At 35.3% G+C, this 25,415-nt stretch overlaps 1 protein-coding gene across 4 annotated transcripts in view; it reads left to right on the plus strand.

Annotated features, from left to right (window-relative positions):
* Positions 1 to 25,415, plus strand: part of TENM1 (teneurin transmembrane protein 1) — a 782,075-nt gene that overhangs the window by 169,966 nt on the left and 586,694 nt on the right. The window lies entirely within an intron of this gene.

The raw sequence follows: 25,415 nt of genomic DNA on the forward strand, positions 1-25,415 counted from the left end.
TATAGAAGTTGCTGCTTTTTTTATGCTGTGTGATATCTGATTTATTCATTTATTTCTTTATTTTTTGAGCTAGATGTAGTTTCTTTGGGACTAATGTAAGTTTTTGTCATAAGAACACTGAAATATTTGAATTTTTGTAGCGTCTGATGGCTCTTAATGATTTGATGTCCTCTAGAAATCTCTTCAGAGGAAAATGCTCTCCTTACAGATGTAGATTAACTATTTGACCTTTAAGCACTGCATGAAAATCAACTCTCTTTTAAATGCAAAAATGTCACCTGATAATGAAATTGACTTCTAAATGTGTCTGGGAGAAAACTGAAGTTTTTCTTAGGACTGTGGCTAAAGCCTCACTCTATATTCTGCAGCCTGCCTTGTGGCAGATTGTTTCATTATCCAGTAGTATCATTAATCTTTTTTATTATCACCTTAAAAATAAACAATGATTTTGTTGTGTTTGACACAAGTAGTGCATTTTAATTTTGTAGGCTTGTATGATAGACTTAGAAAAAGTCTGCAACATTTCAGCTTGAAATATAGACTAACAAACACAAAATGCTCTCAGATATGTGGAAATACAGTGGCATCAGTTGTGCATATTAAAGAATGAGTGTGATTTTTATCTGTTCAACACAAAGCTTAGCATTAACTTAAAATTTGATATTAATTAATTTTAGGAATGACTTGACGTTGATTTTTCTTTCATACAAGTAGCCTATGCTTTTCTGTGAGTCATGCTGAAAGCAGGCCTCTAAGAAACCAGAGAAGTAATCCTAAATCATACAGTGGAGTTAATTTCAGTAATAATGTTAGAAAATAGAGTTGTTTTGGTAATCTCCATTTGTCATTTCTTTTCTTTTGAAACTTGGCAGAATTCAGTTTCCCTCCTTTCTTAATTTGTACCTAATAGTGAAAAGTAACAATGGTGGATGTGATGGCAGGCTAATATGGAATTTGTACTGGATTTTTAGGTGTTATTTTCTTAATTCTATGGTGTGTGAGTAAAGACAGCTGGCAGTCTATTGGAATTTATTTTGCTTGGCTTCATATGGTTTGAAATTAATAGAATAATTATGGAGGGAACACATCAGAACTCTTTTGCTTATTACTTTATTAATCTTATGGCCACTGAAATGAAGTTTTGTTTCATTAATTGACAATCAACATCAAGGAGACATTAAAGTCTTTGGGACTGTATATTAAACTTGATGAGCTGTTCCATGCAAGTAAGAAGAAACCTTGATTTAAAATATACATGCACAGAATGGTAGTACTTAGAGTTATTCAAGAAACAGTATGTACATAAAATATTTGTAATGACTACTACGTAGTTTGGAGAATTTCAGCATTATTTCTTGTTTCACAGACATATTATTATTATCACAGATTCATTGAGCACTAGTAGCATGTTGATGAAATTGATACTACCATAAATTATTAAAACTTGAAGACTACTTATTTAGCAATTTCTGTTCATAACAGATTGGTGTTTTTTCTTCTTTTCCTGTAAGGGAATATTTATGTATGGGTATGTGTGGGTAATCAATACAGTTGCAAACTGGCTTTCTTAAAATCTCTTCCTCTTTTTAGCCATGCTCAGTTATGATTACTAAAGAAAAGAGGTTCTGGAGATTCGATTTCTATGAGAGCTCTGGGTGAAAGCATCATATTTTCTTGCTCTTCCTTGGATTTCATCCAAAGCCAATTCTGTTTAATCTGCCTGCTGCTGCACTGGAAGTGACATCTGTTCAAATTTACACTCTTTATCATGGCTGACACTTTGTTTGTGTGTCTGTTTACCCCAAGCCCTAGTTCCAACTGCCTCTTGCAGATAATTTGTGATTTCTTCCTTCAGTCTATCACAGGTTGCTAGGCATTGAATTGCTGCATATGGAGTTTTCCTATTATTTTTTATTTCTTTTCCTCAGTTTTGCAATTATACTTTCAGGGAAAGCGAGAACTCTAGATGAAGAGCATGCTAGGAAATCTATAGAAGGAAGGTGGATAAGAAATGAAGGGGTTACAGGAGGGGGCACGCAGGAATGAATTTGGAGCTGAAACATCACTGAAATACGTAATAAAAATTTCTAGGAAGATTCAAACATATTCCTTTATTGGTGTTTGTTTCTACAGCATCTATCACATTAACACTTCCCACATCCTCTAATAGTAAATTCTCCCAATGGATTATTATTATTATTATTTCCTATATACTCTTATTATTCTAACTGTATTTGAATGACTGGGACAAATAAATCTGAAATGTGATTTAATATTCTGCACAGATATTAGATTAAAAGCTATTTAATTGCAATTCTATTATTATTGTTGTTGTTGTTATTATTATTATTAAAAGTGAAAAGTGCTGTTTTTGCTGAAGGGAAATCATCCAAAGTGTAACCATTTTCTATTACATTGTACTCCTGTCCTGGAGTTTCAGTGAACTCGATTTTAATCTAAAAATGGGATATGAATAATTTCTAAAAACTGGTTTACAGGCATGTTAACACTAAGAGCAACCCTGTTAAGTCAATAAACAAGAGAAGAAACACTGAACACCATAGTTAGAGCAGGCACATTACAAGCACCAAGCTGTATGGAGATGCAAGCCCACACAGATTTGCTTGCTCTTTTTAACATACGTCTGTATCGATCCCATCCCAGGCACCCCCGATGTGTGCCTGCTGGCTGACTTTCCAACAAATACAAGCTGACACACCTTTGAGCCAAATATGCACAGCTGCATGATTCATCTGTAGATTATGCCTTACTTCTATAGGATGACAAAAGCCCTGTTGAGGGGGATAGTAAAAATGTACTACATATGTAGAAATAATGTTCTCGTCACTGTGTTCTATTTCTTTCCCGTGCTACTGCTCTTCATGCCACATTTAAGCAGTGAGCATACACCTGTATCACATAGGAAACAGGATGTATTTTTCTTTATCACTTTACTGATTTCAGACTTTGTTTTATAATGTACACACAAGTTTTGCTTCCTGTCGTGTTTGGATTCTTGCTTTTATTTATGTGTAGCTGTTGCTGCCTGTCCATGCAAAATAAGAATGTCTTTGAGGATATTTTGATGAAAATCACTGTCAGACATGGTTTCTGCTTGTGGTTATTTATTTATTTGGTTTGGTTTGGTTTTTTTCTCCTGGTAGTACGCTATTCATACTTATGCTATTGCCAAGGAAGTCCCTGTGTTTTTCTGCCTGACATCTTCTAAAGTTCTTAAGAAAATAGGAAACCATAGAAAGGAGGTTGCAGTAATGGGGAGGTGCTCACTGAGGTCTTCTGAATCCTCTTGTTTTTGAAGGATTAGTGGAGTACACTGTGGACAGCTGCAATTTCTGAAAGAAATGAAATACAGGGAAGACAAATGTGTTTCCGTAGTCTTCTTAGATCATTTAATGTATAATGTGTTTACCCATATGTGCTACAAAATACTGAATGCCATGTGCTAGAGGTCAGAAAGGTGTCAGGTAATCTAGAAAGTGGATAGTCAAGCTATATAAAAAGAAAAATCAAAATTCTGATTGTCTGTAGTCTATTTTCTAATTTTCTTATTGATATATGATGTTTTTTTTTTGCTTGTTATTGCAAGTCTGTGGCTGCTTCTCTGATGATAATATTTTACTTCTCCCCAGAAGCATCACAGAAGTGAGATAAGATCAGTTTGTTTTTCTTTTCTGTTTTCTTCTATCCACTCATTGAACATTTTTATCTTCTGTTCATGATCAAGATAGTTTAATTAGTTGCAAATGTAATTCCTTGTGAGCTCCACCAAATTTTTGCTACCTAACACTGAGATTGCTGGTATGGTGAAAGGAATATTTCAGCTATGTTTAAGTTATTTCTGTTGGGTGCTCAGCAGGAGCTGGATGTAAGATACTTAGAAGAGCAGTATAAGGGAGCTAATGAATAGTTGATGTTTACACAACATGAGTATTTAATGGATTTTACTTTGCAAATGTACTTTTGTAAGTGAGTATAATATTCCTATATTATCAAGGTTGAAGTTTTGTTCATCTACTATTGTTCTATCTACACTTTGAAAATAATATAACGATGCACTTCTTATTATAGAGAACTGGAAAATATTCAGCCTTGTTTTTAGCTCTTTTAATAGAAGCCAGTGTTTTACTTTTAGTGTCTCGAATTTACTTCACAAGCAAAATGAGTAGAGAGACACTTTTGACTTTCAAGGGAGTGATTCATGGATTCCTTCTGGTAGATACCGGGAACTGTACATTCCAGAACTTCCTCCACTTCCAACCATGAGCATCCTCTATAGCAACTGCTCTTTTTCAGTTATGCTTCTGTATTAATAAAATTAAATCTTCCCTGGAGTAGTAAGTATATAAGGGTTTCTATCAAGAGAAAATCTGAATCACTGCAAGTAACAGGTAACCTCAGCAGAGCTGTCATGCTGAAATGCAAACACTGAGACCAGACACATTCGTCTTCTGTTGCACATTTATCTTTTCCTGCTAAACTTACTTTACTATTTACTTAACAGTATATCTAGTAATCATACTGAATATTCTGCTTTCTGAAAGAAGTTTGCTTGTTTTAGCATATCCCACTTAAGAGAAATACTCTTGATATCTAATTTTTCTTTTTCAAGAATCTGCTGTTTGAACACTTAGCAAAATCCTTTTTTGTTCATAAATGGATTTAATCACTTTCTCTCTCTTTTCATGGCAAGGTTTTGTACTATGTCAGCAAGTTACATTCTTAACTATTACTTAAATATATATTATAATTATTCTAAATTTATGTATGTAGTGGTTTTGTTATTTTTCTGAAATGAGGTATAACATAGGAAGCCTACAAGTTGATGTGTTTGAAAGCAGTAAAAAGGTTGAATGAAAAAGAGATATCCGTGTAATCACATTAATTACTGTACTCATTTTTTCCCTCTTCCTTCTGCTGTATATATAACACAAAGACCATGCTGGTCTTTATTAGAGTTATTTGCCTTCTAAGCTGAATTTCAGAGTAGATTGAATTTATATATATTATTGTACCGCTTTGGATGGTAGGTTTTTATCCTGTGTAATTACAGCATATTCATATCAGCATTTCTGTTACTAATTAAAGGGAAGCTCTTCCTATCAGATCTTCCAGATGAGCTGCTAGTGGGATACAAATAGGAGCTGACATCTTTGATTTGCTTTGGCAGTATGGGAAAATAATTTGTCTTGATTGTATGGTTCTATTTGAGAGAGAACTCTGAAAAATATTGCCATCAGCACTGACACGAGGTCAGAGATGGCTTGTAGGAAATGTTACAAGTTTGCTAAGTAGAAAATTTTATTATCAATATAGCAGAACTGTTTGGCAGAATTCTTAAATAACAATTATCTCAGTCTGAAAAAACCTCCCACCAATTATACAGACAATTTACTGCCAGTGGACAAATAAGTATGTTTAAAACAGTTACCTGTTTCAAATTACTGCTTATCTTCACTTGTTTAACAGAGGTATCTGAGGTACCACTGTTTTCACCTCTGGAGAAGGGTAATTCACTGTAGTCCCTTACTGAGGAAGATGTGGCTTTATTGTTCTGTTTTGCAATGCTTGATTCCCCTGACATTAAAAAATAAGCTGTTGGCATAAAACTAATGCAAATCTCTCACATAAAATCAGCCTTGCTCCTGTCACCAGCACTTGAGGAACAGCAAACGGTTCCCCTTGGCCTAAAGCAACCCACAGCCGTCATGTCTTTCAAAGGTTTGCTGAAGCCAAAGGGGGACAGGCTCAGTTAACCATTAATGACAAGTGCTCCAAGGAAAACCATAAAACTCCTTTCTAAGCCTGCAGAAGAACTCAGTGTTTGCCTTGCTCTTGGAATGACAGTTTGGTAATGTGGCTTGGTGTATCATGGTGTGTGATGCTAGACTAATGCTCACTTATTGACACGAAGCTTGACTCTGCTTCCAACCAAACCAAATGGCATTGTGGTACCTGAGCCTTGGGCTCTGTCAGCGTGGAACCCATTCAAGCTGATGCAGGCTGGTATGCCACTTAGTGCTTAGTTTAATGAGCCACTTTAGGGCATTTTTTTCTGTTCCGAAGTCATCATTTTTATTTACCTTCGGGGTTACTAATGGCTCTGAATACTTCTTTTGAAATATTGTGGGAGTGAAAACACAGCCTATCAAGTTGGCTGAGAAGTTTACTTTCATGGTTCATTTGCAGTTTCCTGAATTAAGCAAAAGGGCTTAAGACATGTAGTATTGCTCCTGGCTTGTGGCTGGACAGATGCCACTTGCAACAAATGGGCTTGAAGCCAGTCTCTTGCTAATATATGAACATAAAAGTTTATGGAGTTCTCTTCAGATGAAATTGGATTCAAACTTTTGTTGTTGTTGCTACTGTTTTGTGGTGATTTTTTTCTGTTGAAATTTAGCTGGACAGATTTTGTATTTATTAGATACATGCTAATGTAGAACAAACAAAACATTATTGCACTCAGGGGCAAGTCTCTTCTCACTGGTAACAGAAGACAGGACGAGGGGAAATGGCCTCAAGTTGTGCCAAGGTAAGTTTAGATTGGATGTTAGGAAACACTTATTTTCAGAAAGGGTAGTTAAACACTTGAATAGGCTCCCCAGGAATATGGTTGAGTAACCATCCCTGGATGTGTTTAAGAGCCATTTGGATGTGGTGCTCAGAGATATGATTTAGCAGAGAATTGTTAGAGTTAGGGTACTATGGTTAGGCTGAGGATAGAATTGTGATGATCAGGTCTTTTCTAACCTGAGTGATTCTATTATTTTGTGATACATACCTGGACCTTTCTTGTTTTATCAAGGCCACAAGAGTTGTCAATAAAAATATTGGAATAAAAAAATGGAATTTAGTTTACGTATTGAAAGCTCCAAGAATTCAGATTGATTCCAACTAAATTTCCATTGATTACTTCATCAAAATATTCTATCCAGGGGTTAACCTCTCTTGTTTAATTAGAATGTGACATTTAAAAATGGATTCTTTTGCTGCCTTGAATTACTTTTCGAAATTTTAAGTGTTATGATGAGACTGAATTAAGGGATCATTATTATTCTTAGTATATATTACTGCTTTTCTATTAGAAAACATGAGGAATGTTAATGTGCTATTTCTTGAGCCAAACTTGTGTTATGTTCCTGGTTTCATCTATTTTCAATGACTACAATGATGTAAACTGCCTTGGTAAGGCACTATTAGTTTCCACTGTTTCCTTATAGTTTCCACTGTTTCATGTTTTACGGTATGTTTAGCTTTTCAAGATTAAAGGTAGCCCCTTTCATCTTTATGTCATATCTTCCTAAGTAGAGGGGAAATTGGAGCAGGCAGCATTAATAACTTAACATACAGTAAGGAAGAAATGCACAGGCAGAATATAAAAAGCAATCTAAGATTCAGCACCTTAAATGCCTAGAGCTTGAAAATGACTAAGGTATTATAACTTAATGATATCTTTGGAATCACATTTTGGACTAAAAATAAAAGAGGAAATACAACTCATGATTTTTGATAGAGTACGTTGCTCTTTGGAGGATATTCTGTTACTTATTCATTACAATCCAGTCTGCCCAGAAGTAAAAGCATGTTTAAATTATTATTTCTGCATTATTTAGCTTATGGTAGTTGAGATCAGTGAGTGAAAGTTATAATTTTTCCTGTTACTACAATGTTCCTCTATCCTCTACTAAAACACAGTAATGAAGAAGAGGAAACCTTTGCCTGGGTAAAATCTGCAGTTTACATCAGCCAGCTATGGTAGTGACTGAGAGCATTAATAGCTTCCTGCCTGATTAATTTGTTTTAGATGTTATGGTCAGGCCTGGTGCCATCTAAGCTGTTTGCTTAAGTGAAGAATTTGGGCAGCTCTTGGAGAATGATCCAGCCTTATATCTAGGGGTTGTTGGTCTGCATCAGTGGTATACTATAAAGAAGCAGAAAAAATACTTTCAATAATGGTTGAACTTACTGAAAAAAAAATGGTTTTTTTCAGTTTTATTCTTCCAATGGAAGAATAAAAATGTTCTCACATTCATGTTAAATTTGTAAGCTGCATGTAATAATAACTAATTTTGTGTTTGATGCATTGATTATTTAAGACATTGACTATATCCTATATCATCATAGTTCTTATACAACTCTGTTTACCTGACAAGGACATTTGATGGAAATGACTCAATTTCTGAGTTTCTTACTGAAAATGAAAACTGTCAGCTCCTTCATATTTAAATTTATGTTTTTACTTACTTTCAAGATTGAAACACTGCTGGAATATATACTGTGTTTCTGTCTTCTGAAATGATGTAGCTATAATCCCAACCATTTCAATATAGGACAAAATAATTTAGCTTCTTGTGTTTGTTTGACTATTATATACTTGAAATTCAAAATTTAATTAAGAGTACTTCTGGAATTATTTATGTAGGCACATTTTTGTCAGCTTGCTTCATTTTTTTTTCTTTCTTTCTCTTTTCTAAAAAAATCATATTATTTCTGAATATATATTAAACGATAACACTTTACATGAGTCTATCAAGGATATATATCACAGAAATAATAAAAAATTAATTTAAAACATCATTCATCATCATTCTAAAAGTTACCTCCATGCTAAATCATTGAATGCAAATATATAAACACTACATCATGAGAAAACAAATAACTGCATGGTTTATTCACATAAGAATTGAGAAAATCCAGCATAAAAAGGAATTTGTGGGAGTGTAAGCAACTTGCCATACTGGAAGCATTGTTGTAGTCTTGTGGCAGCCAGAGAGCAGCAGGTTGTTCCGTGTTTATTGTCCCACTGTCTGTATGGGACTGGTGCTGAGCAAGGGCTGTGCCCAACTGTTGGCAGTAGCAAAAAAAATCTCTGTTTACCCCGGTTATTAAAAACTTCTGAAACCCTTGAAAGCAGATCTCTGCAGCTAAGTCTAGAGTGGAGGTTTCCATTCTCAGTCCTACTTTCTTTCTCAACTATAAACTGAAAGTGACTGTTTATAAACTGCTCGTCTATCACTCTTTGTATAGCAACTATCTGTCACTACAGATAATAACACTGAACATCACCATGGCGAGAGACCTGTCAGACATCTAATTTAAGCGCTTTTCTTAAGAATTGTTGTTTTGTTTAATTCCTGTCTTTCTGAATACAAATTTCTGCCGAATGACTTATCTACATTTCCTGTCCCTTTGCAAAATAATGGTATGAAGTGCAGCAGAACTTCTTGTTTTGTGGCCTAAACTTCCTCAGTCCAGTCTTACTGTAAAAATAATAATAAAAAAAATCCCTTTAAGCTGCTCTAAAAATAATAGAATTATGTATTGTAAATCAACAGAACAATCTTACATGGCAGCATAAATCTTTACTATGCATTTGTTTCCTCAGTTGCGTTACTGACTTAGCTCTCTTTAGATTTTTTCCGAAGTGTGAAAAGGATGGAGAAAATATTTATTGAATCTCATGTCACGTTAGAGAAATAGCAAGAATGAGCAGTCCCTAGCTAGTTGGATAGTACAGATGTAGCTGTAGATATGATATGATCAAGTAACTCAGTGGGCAGTGAGGCCCTGTCACCTCTGCCCATAGCGCAGTTGCTCCATCCCTGGAGTTGCTGAAGGCAATAGATGGGGCCTTGGGCAGCCTAATCTGGTAGGGGCCAAACCAGCCCGCAGTGTGGGGTTAGATCTGAGTGGTCTTTAAGATCCCCTCCAACTCCAACCATTCTATGACTCTGATGCTATGAAACCCACGTTTGCTTTAACATGCCTGAGCAACAATGATCTTAAATTTGTTAAAATTATGTTGCCTTTTTCCAGTATCCTAAACCAAAGTTTATTGAGTTTTGAGACTATTACTAATTGTTAATCAATTTCAATTTTGCTTGATTAATTGCCTTTTTCAGTAGATGCTATTTTTCCCTTTCTTTTTTATTTGCAAATGTATTTATAATTTGCAGTCTTATCAGGCATGTTAAACTGCCTTTGTATTATAAGCAGTTAATACCTCGCATTTTCCTTGATTGATCAATCAAGTCATCTCTTCCACTTGTTTTATATTACATAGTCATTTGCATTAGTTTAAACATCTAATTTCATTAGCAGAATGCCATTGTTTCATACAGTTTTTCTGCATAGCACACAATGAAACCAAGACAAAGGATGGAAAAACACATCAGTATGTCCGGTGCAAGAAGCTAAGTGAGAACCTAGGTGCTTTATAATGGCAATTGCTATCAGACTACAAGGAGCTCAGAAAAAAAACAGTTTATGATTAGTCATTATTTTCTTTCAGGCCAGTTTTTAAGGGTCTGAAATTAACTTACAGCTTGTAATTTCCAGAGCTGTAACTTTACCAAATAGTCACCTACTGGAGTTTGCTGAGTCATGACTGTGGAATTTCTGATTTGCTTTGAATTTTATCATATGAATGTGACTGAAAGTGGTTTTTACATGCTCTGATAAATTTTAGCTGTATTGCTTTTATGTCAGATTAAACTCAGAGCTATAGTAAAAACTTAAAAAAAATTGAGGGAAAATATGTCTAATAAGAAACATTCAAAGGCTTGTTTTTCCAGTGGTGATTTAGTGCTTTGCATTTTGCTCATCTATTTCACTGTCTCTGACAAGCTGTTGTTCTGCGGGAACGCCCTGGGAAGTGTTTGATTGACCACAGGGCTCATATTGTCCCTGGATGCAGTAGTATTGCCATCACCTGTTTCTTGCGTCTTGTCCTCAAGACTTTGCAAATCTTCCATGTGTGATCTTACTAGGCAGAAGTTGAGCAGAATATAAGTGAAGCTAAGTGAATGCTAATCCGCTCTTTTTTTAATTTCCTTTAAAATTGTAGCTGTATTCATCGTACTCAACAGTGCCATAGCCTCTGTCCCACAAGATTAATTTTTTATTCTGCTTTCAAGAGTATTCTGCAATTCCACTGCAGATAAATGAAAAATGATTTGAAATCCAGCTTCAAGTTAATGCTCTGCATAAGCTTTGCATTTCTGTCCAATGACTCTGTATCCTATCAATGTTATGAAAGACAACATTATAAATGAAAGCCTTTTTTTCAGTTTGTTTTATGTCTGATTGCTTCACACAACAGCTAAGGAGAGAAAAACATTTTGAAAGAAATGTGTTTGTAAAATCACAGAATTTGGCAGAATGACTCAAGGGCAGATGTAGTGCTTGAAATTACTTTTAATTCTCTTTTTAACTGACTAGACATAAATGTGAAAATGTCTCGTAAAAGAAATGCACAGCAAGTCGTTAGGGGGGAAAAAAGCATCACAATCCAGATTCACTTGCTATTCCTTTGGATATGTCTTAGGTTTCTTAGGTTCTTGTTTTTCTTTCTTTCCTATCATGATGAGCACAGAAGTGAAGCAGCTAATTAAAGCTGAATCTGTATAAAGTTTCCAGGAATGCTTCCATGCAATCTGTTACATCAGAACTCTTAGATAATATTTACCTCAGCAAAAGACTATATTATTGGGTTGGTTTGTTTGTTTGTTTTAGCAGGATCTTACAGTGACAAATGTTTAAGATTGAATGTAATGGTATAGTTTGTTAGAGGCTCAGTTGTGCCCAGGGCTTGGGCTGACAAGCTCTCAGAAATGTCAGGTCATTGTTCAGGTTTGTGGTTTTGGGGATGGGAAGGAATCTAATTTTGACCAGTAAATGCAAAATGTTATGTGTCTTATGTGATATATGTACAATTTACTTTGTATCCTTAAGACAGCAAGCATTCCAGCAAAAGATTTTACTGTTTTGTATATTAACTAAAAATAATTGGAAAATGAATTCTTATCCATGCAAAATTTCAAATTCTCAATGAAAAGTCCCAATGTGTCAAAAATTATTCTGGTTCAAAACTTTGGAAATATTGCATAAATTTGGAAAGAGATTGATAAGTAAACTTGGTAAAAATTACACTGCAGTGCAGAGGAGAGAAATTAGATTATTTCATTCTGATCAATGGATTATTGCCTAAATAAGATTGTTAATGAGTTAGACAGTAGTAGCTAATATGAACATAATCAGCTACTTTGGATTCTAAGATATTGAATCTTTGTACAATTAAATAATAACTTGAGCCTACCTTTAGATTATATATATATATATATATATATATATATATATTTTAAGATATGGGTGATCAGTAACATCTTGGTGTGTACCTTAACGGGTTATGTAACTTATTGATGGTTTTTCCTTTGCATGACTGTTCATTTTCAAGAAGTAGAAAATTGTATCTCAGGTTTGAAGAAAAAATGAGTTATAGAGGAATACATTTCAGTCTTCTGTGTGCATGGTTTTGTTTTGACTCATTTTATGGCTTAATCATATCTATGCTGTATACACAGGCAGACTATCGGAGAACTACTTGGAATACAGAATTACTCAAATTTTCCATAATTTATAGCAATGATAACATTTACAATTTTGTGTAAAATGACTTCCTACATATGTACACATAAAGCACTGTATTATTATATTTGCAATATTTTTGTACAGGATAGAGCAATTATAGGTTGTTTCTCCCTCATTATGAAGGATAAATAACACTCGCAAGGAAATATTAGCCAGAGGGGACCAAACATGTTTCTTGCAGATCATCCCATTAGCTTGTTTCCAAAAGAAGCTCACCAGAGTGAAATTGCAGCCCATGACTAGCTGTGATGACAAACATCTGTTGTCTCAGCTCCAAAAAGGCTTTGGGGAGTAAGGACAAACAGTTCTTATTTAATCAGGTTAAATGTAACCTGAGAGACATTTTTTGTTGTTTTTTTTGTTTGTTTGTTTTTTTCTTTTTTTTTCATCTGTGGTCTTGTCCCAGTTTCCTGTCACCTCTTGTGGTTAGGCTTCCTTCTGAAATTTCACAGTCTTTTTGTAAAAGAACGATTTCCACCTGCATGGCAGTGATTACAAATGTGGTAACTACTGATTGTCAAGCAAACCCAACCAAGCAAACCTGTCTGTGCTCCCACAAATGTCCCTGAGGGTAGAGCAGTTCTGTCTTACAAACAAAGAAATGTACTTTTGGAGGACAATATTACTGATTAAAACTTGGCTTAAGCTTTATGTATACAAACAAGACAAGAAGATTGAAGACACGTTTTCTGTGCTTCCAGGTAATCTACTGTTTACCACTCCTTGAATGTGTTTCAAACACCTGTCTGAGGTGGCAGCATAAATTAATTGTGATGTTATGTAGCAACAGAACATAATTAATCTGTTTTTCCAGAATTAAATACATTCTCCTAACTCTGTAAGAAATTATGTTTCTAGTTACTGTTGTCTACAATGTCTCTGTTACGAATAAGGCATTAGGCATAGCATTGATATGTGACTCCTGTATTTCACCTATTCTGTACATTCACTATTCCGTGTTTACAGAAACAAAAGTGGCAGACAGATAGTCAAACCTTGTGCAGAGCCTTCCAGATGCTTTGCTGTGTCTCTGTACAGTGATCAGTTTCAAGTGCTTTCATTTTTACCAGAGATTTCCTTATATTGCTTTACATTGTAGAAACCAATGTTTGCCCTTACTTTCTGTCTGGGGGAACCACCTGCCTGTTCTTTCCATTGTTCCATTTACCAGTAAGTGTCAGGAAACCTATTTAAAGTAGATAAATAGAGAGAGAGAGGAAGTGATTTTCTCTTTATTCTCAGAATTATTTAAGTGAAAACACTGATGCTATTTTTTGTTACATTCACTTCAGCATGAAAATGAAATTTGTACATTACCTTTTTATGGTGCGTTCGTATGCGTTTCTGTCCAGGCACTGGCACCAACTATTTAATGACTTCTTATTGCATATAAAACGCTGTTTTGTAACTTTAAATAGATTCAGAGGTCATGAAGTAACACCTTTTGTGCCTTACCAGTGTCTTTGTGAAGATTTAAATTCCTGGTAATTACTATGAATATCAATGCATCAATAGTAACGTGTGACAGAGGTAGAGATTGCATTGCTTTTCCTCTAATTGCTTTTCCTTCAGCTTCAGAAGACATAGAAAGGGACACCCGAATATTGGAAGACTACAAAGTAAATAAATAAATCATCACAAACTGAATAGGAGACTGTCAAATGTGCCATACTTGACTCCTCTTATAATTTCTTTTTCTGGAACTTTGTTAGGTTTTTAAGCAGCCATTTAGTTCATGTATTAAGTGCTAGTTTTCAGAAGGTGAACAGGGATCCATTTAGCTTCTCTGAAATGTTCTAATTTTTAATGATATTTTCAAAATTTTTGATTTTTTTTATTTTTATGGAAAACTCAATTTGTGAGGATTACATTATATTCAGTTTTACTAGAAATTCAAGCAGTGAAAATCCACTTGAAAATATCATTTTTATGTTGCATTCCTTTAGAATTCTTTCTGCTAAGAGTTCTACCAGTTTCATGTATGTGTAAGAATCCTGTGGTCTCTCCCCTTGTATTATCTATTACTAAAAGGAAAAGGGTCCTGTGGGGAACAATTTTATTTTATTTATATAAAATAAAATTATATATATATATATTATATATATAAAGTAGATGTATACACACACACACACATACGTATATTATATACATATGTATATATATATATTATAAATATATATGTATATATATATATATATATAATGCATTTTTAATGCAAAACAAGCAAGGTTGGTATTATGACATTTGGTAGAGATCATTCTTTCAAATAGTAAGAGCTTTTCTCTAGGAAAAACAAGTATTTATTAAATGAGTTCATCCATTTGGTAAGATACTGCTTTTCAGCTTTAAGTACTGACTGTGTGCCGCACGCTTTGTATAAAGTGGAAATGTGGGAGAATGTAGGAGAAAAGAATCTATGAAGTGATGAGAAACTGCAAAGGATTTTCTATATTAATTTTTAACTGAAGTGTGGCAGTTCCTGTTCCCTGCCTGTAACAGTCCAGTACTTCTTCCCAAGCCTGAGAAAGCTGCAAGAGCGCTGTGTATTTTAACAAGAGGCTTTTCTCCAGAATAATTCTTACAAATAGAAGGATTATAGACAAATTTATGTGTTTTGAATGATCACTGTGACACAGGGTGAGAAACTTGCATGGCAGTCCCAGTCCTGTTGCATCGTTCCCTGTTTCTGTCCTACCAACAGATCATATGCTATGAGATAACGGGAAGTGTTCACATCTGCTACATTCATTATGCCACCTGGAGATTACAATTTTTAATTATTATTTTCATCTTGACATACTAGATAGTAACCAGGTACCTATTTTGAAATATGTTTTTTTTTGTTTTAGGTACAATGGTGTTATCACACATATTTTCTCTAAGATTTTATAAACTTGCCTATTTTATGTTTAAGACAACAGCTGCAAGGATCTTCTAGTAGCTGTGTTATAGTCTGTTTTTATCATTTTTATCATTTTATCATTTTTGCCTGATTTGTTAAATTGAATCCTAGTCTGGCAAATACTAACTGGAAAGATAATTTGCAGTAGTTCACTATTATAGAGAAGACTGTTCAGGGAGAAATTTTCATTGCTCTATATCATTTTTTCTTTATGCTTGCACAAGATGTATCAAGAAAGTATTTTTTTCCTTTACTTCCTTTTTAGATGATTCCTTACTCCCATAACATTATTTTCACACATATTTCAGTATAATCAAAATCGTCCTTCATTTTAAAGCCATTTCCCCTTGTCCTATCATTTTCTCCTCATGTAAAAAGTTGATTACTCTCCTGTTCATTGTCTTTAAATATTGAAAGGCTGTAATGAAATCTCCCCAGAGCCTTCTCTTTTCCAGACTGAACAAGCCTAGACCCCTCATTCTGCCTTCATAGGAGAGGTGCTTCAGCGCTCTGATCATCTTTGTGGCCCTCCACTGGACCTTCTCCAAAAGCTCAATGTCTTTCCTGTTCTGGAGGCTCTAGATCTGAATGCAGTGCTCCAGATGGGAGTGTTAAGTTTTTCATCCACCAGGACCACCAAGTTCTTAGCATGATGCAGGATCATGCTAAAGGCCTTGCAGAAGTCCAAGTGGACAGTACCAGTTGTCCTTCCTTTTTCCATAAATACCATAACTCATCAATACCATAATAGAAGGCCAGTTACAGTGAAACACTTCTGCCAGTATGCCGGTGAAGGAACTGTGGTGGATTTTGCATGCTCCAACCAGGTAAAACAAATCTGCTTTGGACATTATATGCCAAGTAAGAATACTGATATGAAAATCAAACTTTCAGTTTTCATATCCTGAGGATCATGAATCTGGCTTCAGAACTACAGAGAATGCATTTAACAAAACATTAATTTAGTTTTGAATCTTATTTCCCTGCTACATACAGCTGTTTTTGCAAAGAGAAATGATTAAAAGAGTTGAAAAAAGAAGGGACATATGTATATATAGTTGTACCCAGGTTAGGCCAGTTATGAGGCCAGTTTTCATGCAACTATATTCAGAAGTGATATTTTTGGGCAGTAAGCAGGCTTTGTCTGTTGACTAGGGATTTTATGTGTTTTAAAAGGTTCAGGACTTCTAGGAAGAACTAACTTTTTTTGTGGTTGTAACTAAGCTCCTATGAAAAATTCTTACATAAGCAAAATTTTAGCATTCCCCTCTGCTCTGAATTTCTTCATGTTTGTCAAGCTGCCCATGCCAAATAAGATAACTGCTACCTTTGAAGTCAGTGAGAAACTGAAGTAATGGGCTTGAAAAGGTGTATTAAGATGCTTCATTCTTCCTAAGATGGGTATGCTTAGTCAAGATTGTTCCTTTTGTATACTGTCCTGTGGGGGCTTTTATTTTGCTGGGTTTTTTTTGTTTGTTTTGTTTTTTTTTTTGCTTTGTTTTGTTTTTGTATTTTTTTGTTTCTTTGTTTTATTCTCTTTTTTTTTTTTTTTTAAGAAGACCGGTCAGAACTGGTTAGAAAGCCCAGGTGATACATTTTCAAGCTAGGGAACTGTTAAGCTAAAGCAGTATTCTCAGAAAAGGAACAAAACAATTTAGCAACTCAGATCTGGTTCAATGTGTTTCTCTCCTTGTGAATAATGCATTGCTCTATCAAGAAAGTTGCTTCCTCTCAGTTTGTAGTTACATGGCAAAACTGTATTACCTACAATTGGAGAGATGTCCAAGGAGCACAGAAGTGGAGGAGAAATATTTTTTCTTCTCCCCACATAGCAGCATGTAGCCCTGGGGAATATTTTATCTGATCCAGCAACAAAAAGCTTTTATTTTGACTGGATTGCAGACTGTACCTTGCAGCTCTGAATGTTCTGCACTGTTTTTGTTTAGATATGATGTCTTAAAGTGCTTACTTTTCTTTTATCTCAACTTAATTTAGAAGAAAGCATGTTTAGAAGTAAACTGTAGATTTAACGGCTACTATTACTTATATGCATTGCCATTATTATCATGGTAATTATCAAGTTATGTTGATATCTTCTCAGCTTAATGTAGGATATACTGCTGTAGCTATTTATCGTGAAATATTCCAGCGGTCAGGTCTGTAACGTTTAATCTTGCTGTAGGAGAAGAGGAAGTAGAAGGTAGTTTCAATACTTACTGACTCCACTTGTGAGGTTAAAAAAGACACAGAAGTGCTTCCAAGTCTCCCAGTGTAGATGTAGATAAAGAAGGCAAAAAGGAGTCAATCAAAAACAAAACCATATGTTTTCAAAGTTAAGGTAATAGATTTGGAAAGACTACTTACATTTAGGGCAGATGTGATGTCAAGCATTTTGAACAATGTGTAATTATAATGGGATTGTCACAAAAAAAAAAGCCCTAAGAAATAGAAAGACTTCATTTTCAACTCATTGAAATTCAAATAGACCACTTGTCAGCAGAAAAGATCAGCCTGACATCACACAGAAGTGAAAGTTGTCCTTGAAATTGTAACATACATCTGTTCTTCCCTACCCAGATGATAGTTTAATTAATCATAGCAAACCAAATGAATATTGCAAAATTTTCAAACAGAACAAAAAATCCAATGTAAGTATCAGTAAAATTTTTAGTACTAACACTAAAGGAGTCTGGTATAGGCAGCAAGTAAAATAGGTTTTATTGTTATCATCCTTTCACCAGCTTTGAATCAGTGCAAAAGTAGGGTCTTAGGACAAAACTAGTCTTCCCAGTCTGCAGACATTTATTACACTCAGATATGCTTTATTAAGTACCTTAGGATGGAGAGTGCATAAAGTCTGATTGTTATATTTAGAAATATTACTATTTTTTGTTTGTTCTTTCTTGTCCTCTTCCTTTCTTTCTCTCTTTCCTTCCTTCTTTTGTAGTAAAATATTACTGTACTGGTAGCCACATCCTCTTTTTTACACCTCATTTTTACTGTTGGACTCTGTTCAGACAAAATGCTGAACCCAGCATTATAGTTTCACTCTGCCTGGATTTTTTCCCTGCTGTCTTTCAGTACATAGAATGTCATTCAGAACTATTACTGTATCTCATCACCATTAATGGGCCTGAACCCTTTTGTATAGGTAGCTGCTTGACCAAATGGATCAGCCGTCATTTTCTAGTGTTTATTACAGGCATTAAATCTAATTGACTAACACTACCTTTATCTTGTACTCTATATTTTATGAATAGCAGATCCTTGTGTGTCTGAGACCCAACCCTAACCTGCTCTGCTGCATTTCTCTGTATGATTTATTAATATCTGTCATATTCTATGTTGAATTCCTTAAAAACATGGAAATAGGAAAATGAGTGCAGTGAAATAACATAAGCAATGGAAGTCTGACATTTTATCTTCACAATATAATAAATTATATCAAGCTGACAGAGATTTGTGGGTAACAGTCATTTAGATAATTGTTTAGGAGCATAAACCTGCTATGCATTTTCTGTATTAATTTGAGATTATCCTTTTGTAAGTATACTGCCTCCTGAAAGAAGCTGTGATAACATGGATTGCACTTTTGTGCATAAAAGAAAACTTAAATGAATAAAAATTCTTTTGGAATCAGGCAAAATATGGGAGTTTTACAAGAAATATCCAACCAGGCTGTGTAATAATCAGACAGATTGCAGTATAGATTGGCAGGAACTTCTGGGTCCATCAGCTCCAGTATGACCACCTTGAGCTGTTTGCCTTGGACCATGCCGAGACACCTCTTGAGTTTTGCTGAAGACTCTGCCATCTCTCTGAGCAACCACTGCCAGGACTTAGTCTCTCCTTCACAGTGAACAAGTGTTTCTTAGTGTTCATAGGGATCCTCCTCCCATTGCTTCTTGTTCTGAATAACTTCTCTTGTCCTTTTATCCTTCTTTCTCCCCCTGCCTTAATGTGATTAAAATGCTCACCTGAATCTTGGAAAGTCTTTGGCTTTAAAATCAGGTATTGACAGGAACACTGAGAATGATTTTGTTGTTGTTTGGTTGTTTTTTTGGTGTGTGTGTAAATCCTTTCTGGGGACAAAGTATTTGATGATAATCCTTCAGGTCCTGACCAAAGGCAGAGGAATGCATGGATGATATAGCCTAAGTCACTGGCACTTGCTGACATTAGCACCAATAGATTTAAACCTGTAGAATATATATATTTTTTTTATGTCAATGCTAATGCTTTTAGAGCAAGGCTACAGGCATTGAAAAAGACAGCAGAATGAACACACTGACAGAGGTGATCAATAACATTTTCCTACTTAAAATTTATCTTACCCTGTTAAAGAGGTACTGAAGCCGATTGACTGCTGAGTTTGCTTGCAACAAGTGTTTTGAGCAAAGTCATGAGTGCTGTATGCTTTAATATACTTGGGTACCTTTCAGTTTCCTCTGGAAGTAATGCCTCTTATTCTGTTGGCCCAAGACATTAGAGGTGGATGTTGGTGGTATGGAAGTTGAAACTGAAACTTCCTCCACTATTCTGTTACATGTTGTTGCTGTGGGTCTTCCTCCATGGGGAAAAAATTGCACTTGTTGACATTCATCAGTGCTTGCTAAATGCTGATGGAGACCAACCAGTGGATGTGAGCAGTAAGATAGTGGATGGTGTGTTTCAGCTGTGGTGATGTTGACTGTGCGGTACCTCTGCTGGTGCAGATTTGACAAGTACAGTGTGCAGGCTTTTATTCATTGCTGGTGAAAATGTACAGCTAATGGTGGTGGCTATGGTGAGCAGTAGTGTCATGTAGCTGACAGTTTGGTCTGTCAAACTGTATCTAGTTCTGTGGTAGTTTCTATGGAAATAAATTGGAGGCATTACTTTTGGAGTAACCTACATATGTTGATCTGTGCATGAAGTGTATGCTGGCCTCTGTGCAATGCAGATTAGATGCATCTTGTATTTATAATCTCCTGTGTGTGTCTGTGCATCTTCCTAGCTTTCCCTACCATTTCAATTAATGAAGTAAGTTGCAGAGTTTAGAATGAGAGGCTTTGGTTACATCTTTTGTGGACTCCATCCTATGTTCTTCACAATGCCTGGTGTAAATGAAGGAGTGATAGCTCACTTAATTGCTTTCCAGTCCTTGGGATCACAGCTTTTATTGTCCAGGACATAACTATTTGTCAATCCATCGCTGTCCCAGGAATGCTCCTGCACAAGGATTAGTAGGATTATTACGTGAGTGTGCTGTCTGTTCAAAACATTGCTATCAAAGACACGAGGACTGAGTTATAGGTGTTCTTTTAACACACCAAAAGAAAAACTGAGGTGTCTTCAGTACTTCACTGTTTGGTTCCAGAGGAAATCCTTTTGGGCAATCGTCATTCTAATAACTTTATTGAGCTCTTTATGAAATGCTAGATTTCCAGTGAAATCTACATTTTTAGGCAGAAATGCTATGAAGAAAAAGAATTAAGCAGTCCTTCCTGCCTACATAGAAACTGAAAACATGGAAATGAGTACTATCTTTCAGCAACTCTCAGGACTCTATGATTCCTTCTGAAATGAACAGGACTGTTCATAGTTCTTTGCACTTATGGCTGCATAGACATTAATCTCCTTCAGATGGTTACTCACATCCAACTTTTCCATTAAACATTTTACTGAGGGATGGAGGAAGAGAAAATGAACAAAACTGATGTCTAAGAAATTGAAATATACAAATATTTTAGAATCTCTGTAATAGTACAGAACACACATTTCTTAAAGGATAATTCAGAGAGAAATGATTTTTCTGGGCTATGTTGATAGGTGCTCCAGTGCCCACAGTTATCCTGTTCATCATAATCCCTCAAAGGAAATTTGCCCTTATAACAACTATTGGCTCATGTATTATTCTGTGTAATATAAAGAGACTTCATCTATCCTCTACATCCAAAACCAGCATGCACTCTCTCTGTTCTGAAGTGTCTGGCTTACTCTGAGCCTGTTTACACTGCGTCTGACATTTTGAACTGCAGAAAGTGACAAACTGACAGTTCTTCTGATTATAAAATCAGTTCACCCACTGATATTAGGAAAGAGCAAGATGATACATGAAATAGATTTTAAATAGATCATACAGTACTCTGAAGTATGCACATTTGAAATATCTTAAGAAGAAAGGGTGTATAGTGTGTGACTTTAGTTTGTGTTTTTGTTTTGTTTGAAGACTGTGATGTATTATTATTTGTTCTTGAATTATATAGTAGGCACTGAAATATGCGAGTTCTTTCCCGTTGCAGTAACTTAGCATTTGTAAGTACGGAAAGCAAACTACTGTTCAGAAAGTTAATGTAATGGCAGATTTTCAGTTCACCATCTGCAATAAGGACTAAGAGAGCTCAGCTTACATGTAAGTGCTGGAGTAGCAGCTAGACTTTGGAGAGTGCCAGCAGCACCTCCCATTATAACACCGGTTGCCAAATTGTCAGGAGTTCAACATATGCCGTTCAAAATGTTTTGAAAATCTAGAGAACATATTCTAACTAATCAAATTGTTACTGTATTAATTACAGACGTTGTGAAAGACATTCTTTGCCGCCCATGATGGGAAATATATATAAACCATAGAACAAAATAGGAAAATATTTTTGTAACACAATTTACATTAATTTGTCACGTAGGTTGAAGATAGAAATGCCATGCTATATCCAGTCTCCATATATTTCTTTTCAGAACACTTGGGAGCTGTTGAGTAGCATTTCAAGTATTTTACCTCACATGCAGAGAGCTTCTATAGTAAATGTTTAATATGCCGGCACATAATTGTAGCACAATAAAAATGTTCAAATGCCATTAAGGATCTGGCTAAAATCCATAGAACAGGGAACTTTCAGGCTAGCCTGACCAACTTTAACTGTTTCAAGCCAAAGCTATAATTGCAGCTCACCGCAATTTCCCTTTATGTTGTGGCACTGTTTACAGCCAGCCTTTGTGGTGACAGAATGTGCACTAAACAGAGTGAGGTAGGTTCATATAATAGCCCGGTTACTGCATTTTACATGCAGTTGTGATTCCTCAGATGCAATCTGCCTCTTGCATCTAAACCACAGCAATCCACTGGTGTTTAAATTACTTAATAACTGAATCTGTTGTAGAGGCTTTTGTCATCAAATCTTGATTACTTTGACTTCATTTTCTCTGGCAGACAAATAAGATTCCTCCACATTTCTATGTTCAGAGTTCTGTCTCAGTTTTTTTTTCTTGTTTAGAAATTTAGCTAAGCCACTGGGAGTGCTTGGGCACCTTCATTTCAGAGCTGGTTTGTTTGTTCATATTCTTTTCTTCTGATTTTTTTTTTTGTTATTACATTTAAGCGTGTATATATATATGTGGGTGTGTATACGTATGCATAGAAACCTATAAACTGTCTGAAGCATGCTGCTTTGTTGGTTTTGAAGGCATCGTGTTTTTCTCAAGTAGATTTCAGGAGGGACCTCCTACATAGCATTGAGAAATTTCTCTATGCTCGCACGCAAAATCTGTTAAGAATGTTTAAAAAGATGTAAATAGTCTTGCTTTGGATGAGGTGAAAGTGAACTGAACGTGACATTTTATTTTGCACGATGAAATCTCATGGTCAACAATAGTGCAGCATTCAAATGAAAGCAACCCAGCTGTGGTTAGGAAATATCACATGGTCGAGCCGTGCCATGTATTGGTGGCATTGGTTTATTTGATTCTAGCTTGTATGGAAAGGATAAATGATAAAAGTCTTATTTCCAAGTCATACCAGGCTCTAGCTAGCGTTTCTCGCCCAGGAATGGCAAATTGGCTCTCAGCTGTGATTAGATATTGCTAAGGTTACTTTTCTCTCCTGCAAAAAAATTTAAAAAAAAATACTTTTTTTTTCCTTCAACACTGTTTAAAACATTCCAGAAATCAACAGATACCATAATTCTTCATGTACTTTCACATTCTCCTAAAATCTGGTGCCAGGAGATTTATGAACTTATGATTGTGCCAAAAGGGCACATAAACCCTTATGCCCAAGGGTTATTTCCACAAAGCTGGAAGATGTTACACTTTTGTTAGCCTGCCTTTCTCTTACCTGATCAGCACATCCTAGTACATGTCTAATAATGGAATGCAGCATTTACAACAGTAATTTTAATGAGTGTGGTATTGGCAAACTTCTCAGAACAGAAAGGAACTTAATGGAGATGTAGATTCTGGTTGTAAAAAAAAAAATGTCTATAATGGCATATTGCTCTTAAGGATGCCACTTTGCAACACTGGAGGCCTGGGTTCGAATATCCCCTGCAGCGCAAGTGGTAGAAGTGCCGCTCTGCTACACAGGAGGCTTGAATCCCAGGGGTTGGACTTGATGATCTCTAAGGTCCCTTCCAACTCGCACAAGACTGTGATACTGTGATATTCTAATGCCACAAACATAAAGTTCTTAATTTAGTGTAAAACCTGAACCTGAAGATCTTTAAAAGGTCCTTTTTTGAGTTCTCTGTGTCTATAGGGATACAGTGTCTCCTACAAGAAAATCTTCCATAATTCGAGGTTATAATCTAAAAAAGCCAATAAATAAAGCCAATAAATAAAGTTCATATACCACTTTGCCACTTTCAGTTTAAATGTAAGAGTTACCAAACTTGTTTTGTTCATATAAAAAAAGGAAAGCTTTTTATTGCCATCAGTTTATGGTTACATTTTTGAAGAATTTTTGTTTGCAAGTTCCTTCTCTCTTTTTCATGTTGTAGGAGAGGATGCATATTTGTGTGATCTGAGACCACTTTATTAACTCAATTTTAATTTATAGTATACGTAGCAAACCTAATTAGAGTTGTTTTTTCCTTAACATCACATGGGAGCATATGCTGGATGTTTGGGGAAAATGCTCTTCAGGACCCACATACAGGGATCTCACATGTCAACAGCATCTATTACTAAAAACCTATGGATGTGTGTATTCCTATAGAAAGGGGGCTGAGAACCTGTGTTGATCATTTAATTTCACACATCAGACCTATCTTCAATTAGAATGTCTATGTTCTTTTTACATTTGAGCTCTTAATTTAGCTTTATTGTATTTGGTCCTTTAAAATGAATTCAGCTCTGTGCTGTTGCACACAGCCTTCCCCTATGACCCTGGGTGTGTCTGTGAACTCAGAAATCAGAATGAAGTAAATGAACATTTCAGATTAATACTTCACTCACATAAAACTAAGTCTGTAAAAAGATCTTGGGGGAAAAAAATAGCAAACATTAATTGAAGACATCACAGTGGTTTTGATTAAAGTGAACATTCTTTGAGCTTTATAGTCACTGAATCTCACATATGGAAATTACAGTTGGTCTTAATCTGCTTTCAGAAGACTGATGCAAATATTAAAAAGTAATGAACTAACAAGATTGTTTGTTAATGCCACATAAAAGTGCTAATTATACTTCATTTCCTGCCTGCAGCTAAACCCAAGAGACATTGCCTAAGAAATTGTTAAATAAGTTGCTTCACTTGAAATGTGAATAGATCTGCAGTGCTTGATGGATTTACATTTAAGGAGTTGTGTGCCACATAATGCCTTTGAAAGTGTGGCAAACAAAGGAGCTCTAGGAAGAAACTTGTTCACACAAACTATATAATTAAAGTATATGATACCTCCTCGTGAAGGGCTTCATTCTTTATTACAATTGCCATGCAATTTTAATATGTAGTATAGTATAAAACTACAATTATATGTTAATTGTTATATTAGGGCTTCTGATTTCTTGACAGCATAATGATGGTATGTTTTTCCTCCATACAGTATACCTGAAGATATATTCCCTTATGTCAAACTGCCTATGAATATTTCTGAAGTTTTTTACTTTTCATCTCTACTGACACTTGTACAGCGTGTCTTAGGGACAGGTATGACATGAAAGAATCTGCAGAAATGTCATGATGAAAATTGAATGGGGAAAAAATAAGTCTCATATTTCAGTCTTCTTACTATAAATCTATCATCTTTTAAAATGCTGTTGAACTTGGTCTGTATTCTGAAATAGCATTTATGCTAGTTGTCTGAAAATA

Source organism: Coturnix japonica, chromosome 4, assembly GCF_054131305.1.
Source record: "Coturnix japonica strain WE chromosome 4, WE-NBRP24, whole genome shotgun sequence".
Taxonomy (NCBI): Eukaryota; Metazoa; Chordata; class Aves; order Galliformes; family Phasianidae; genus Coturnix; species Coturnix japonica.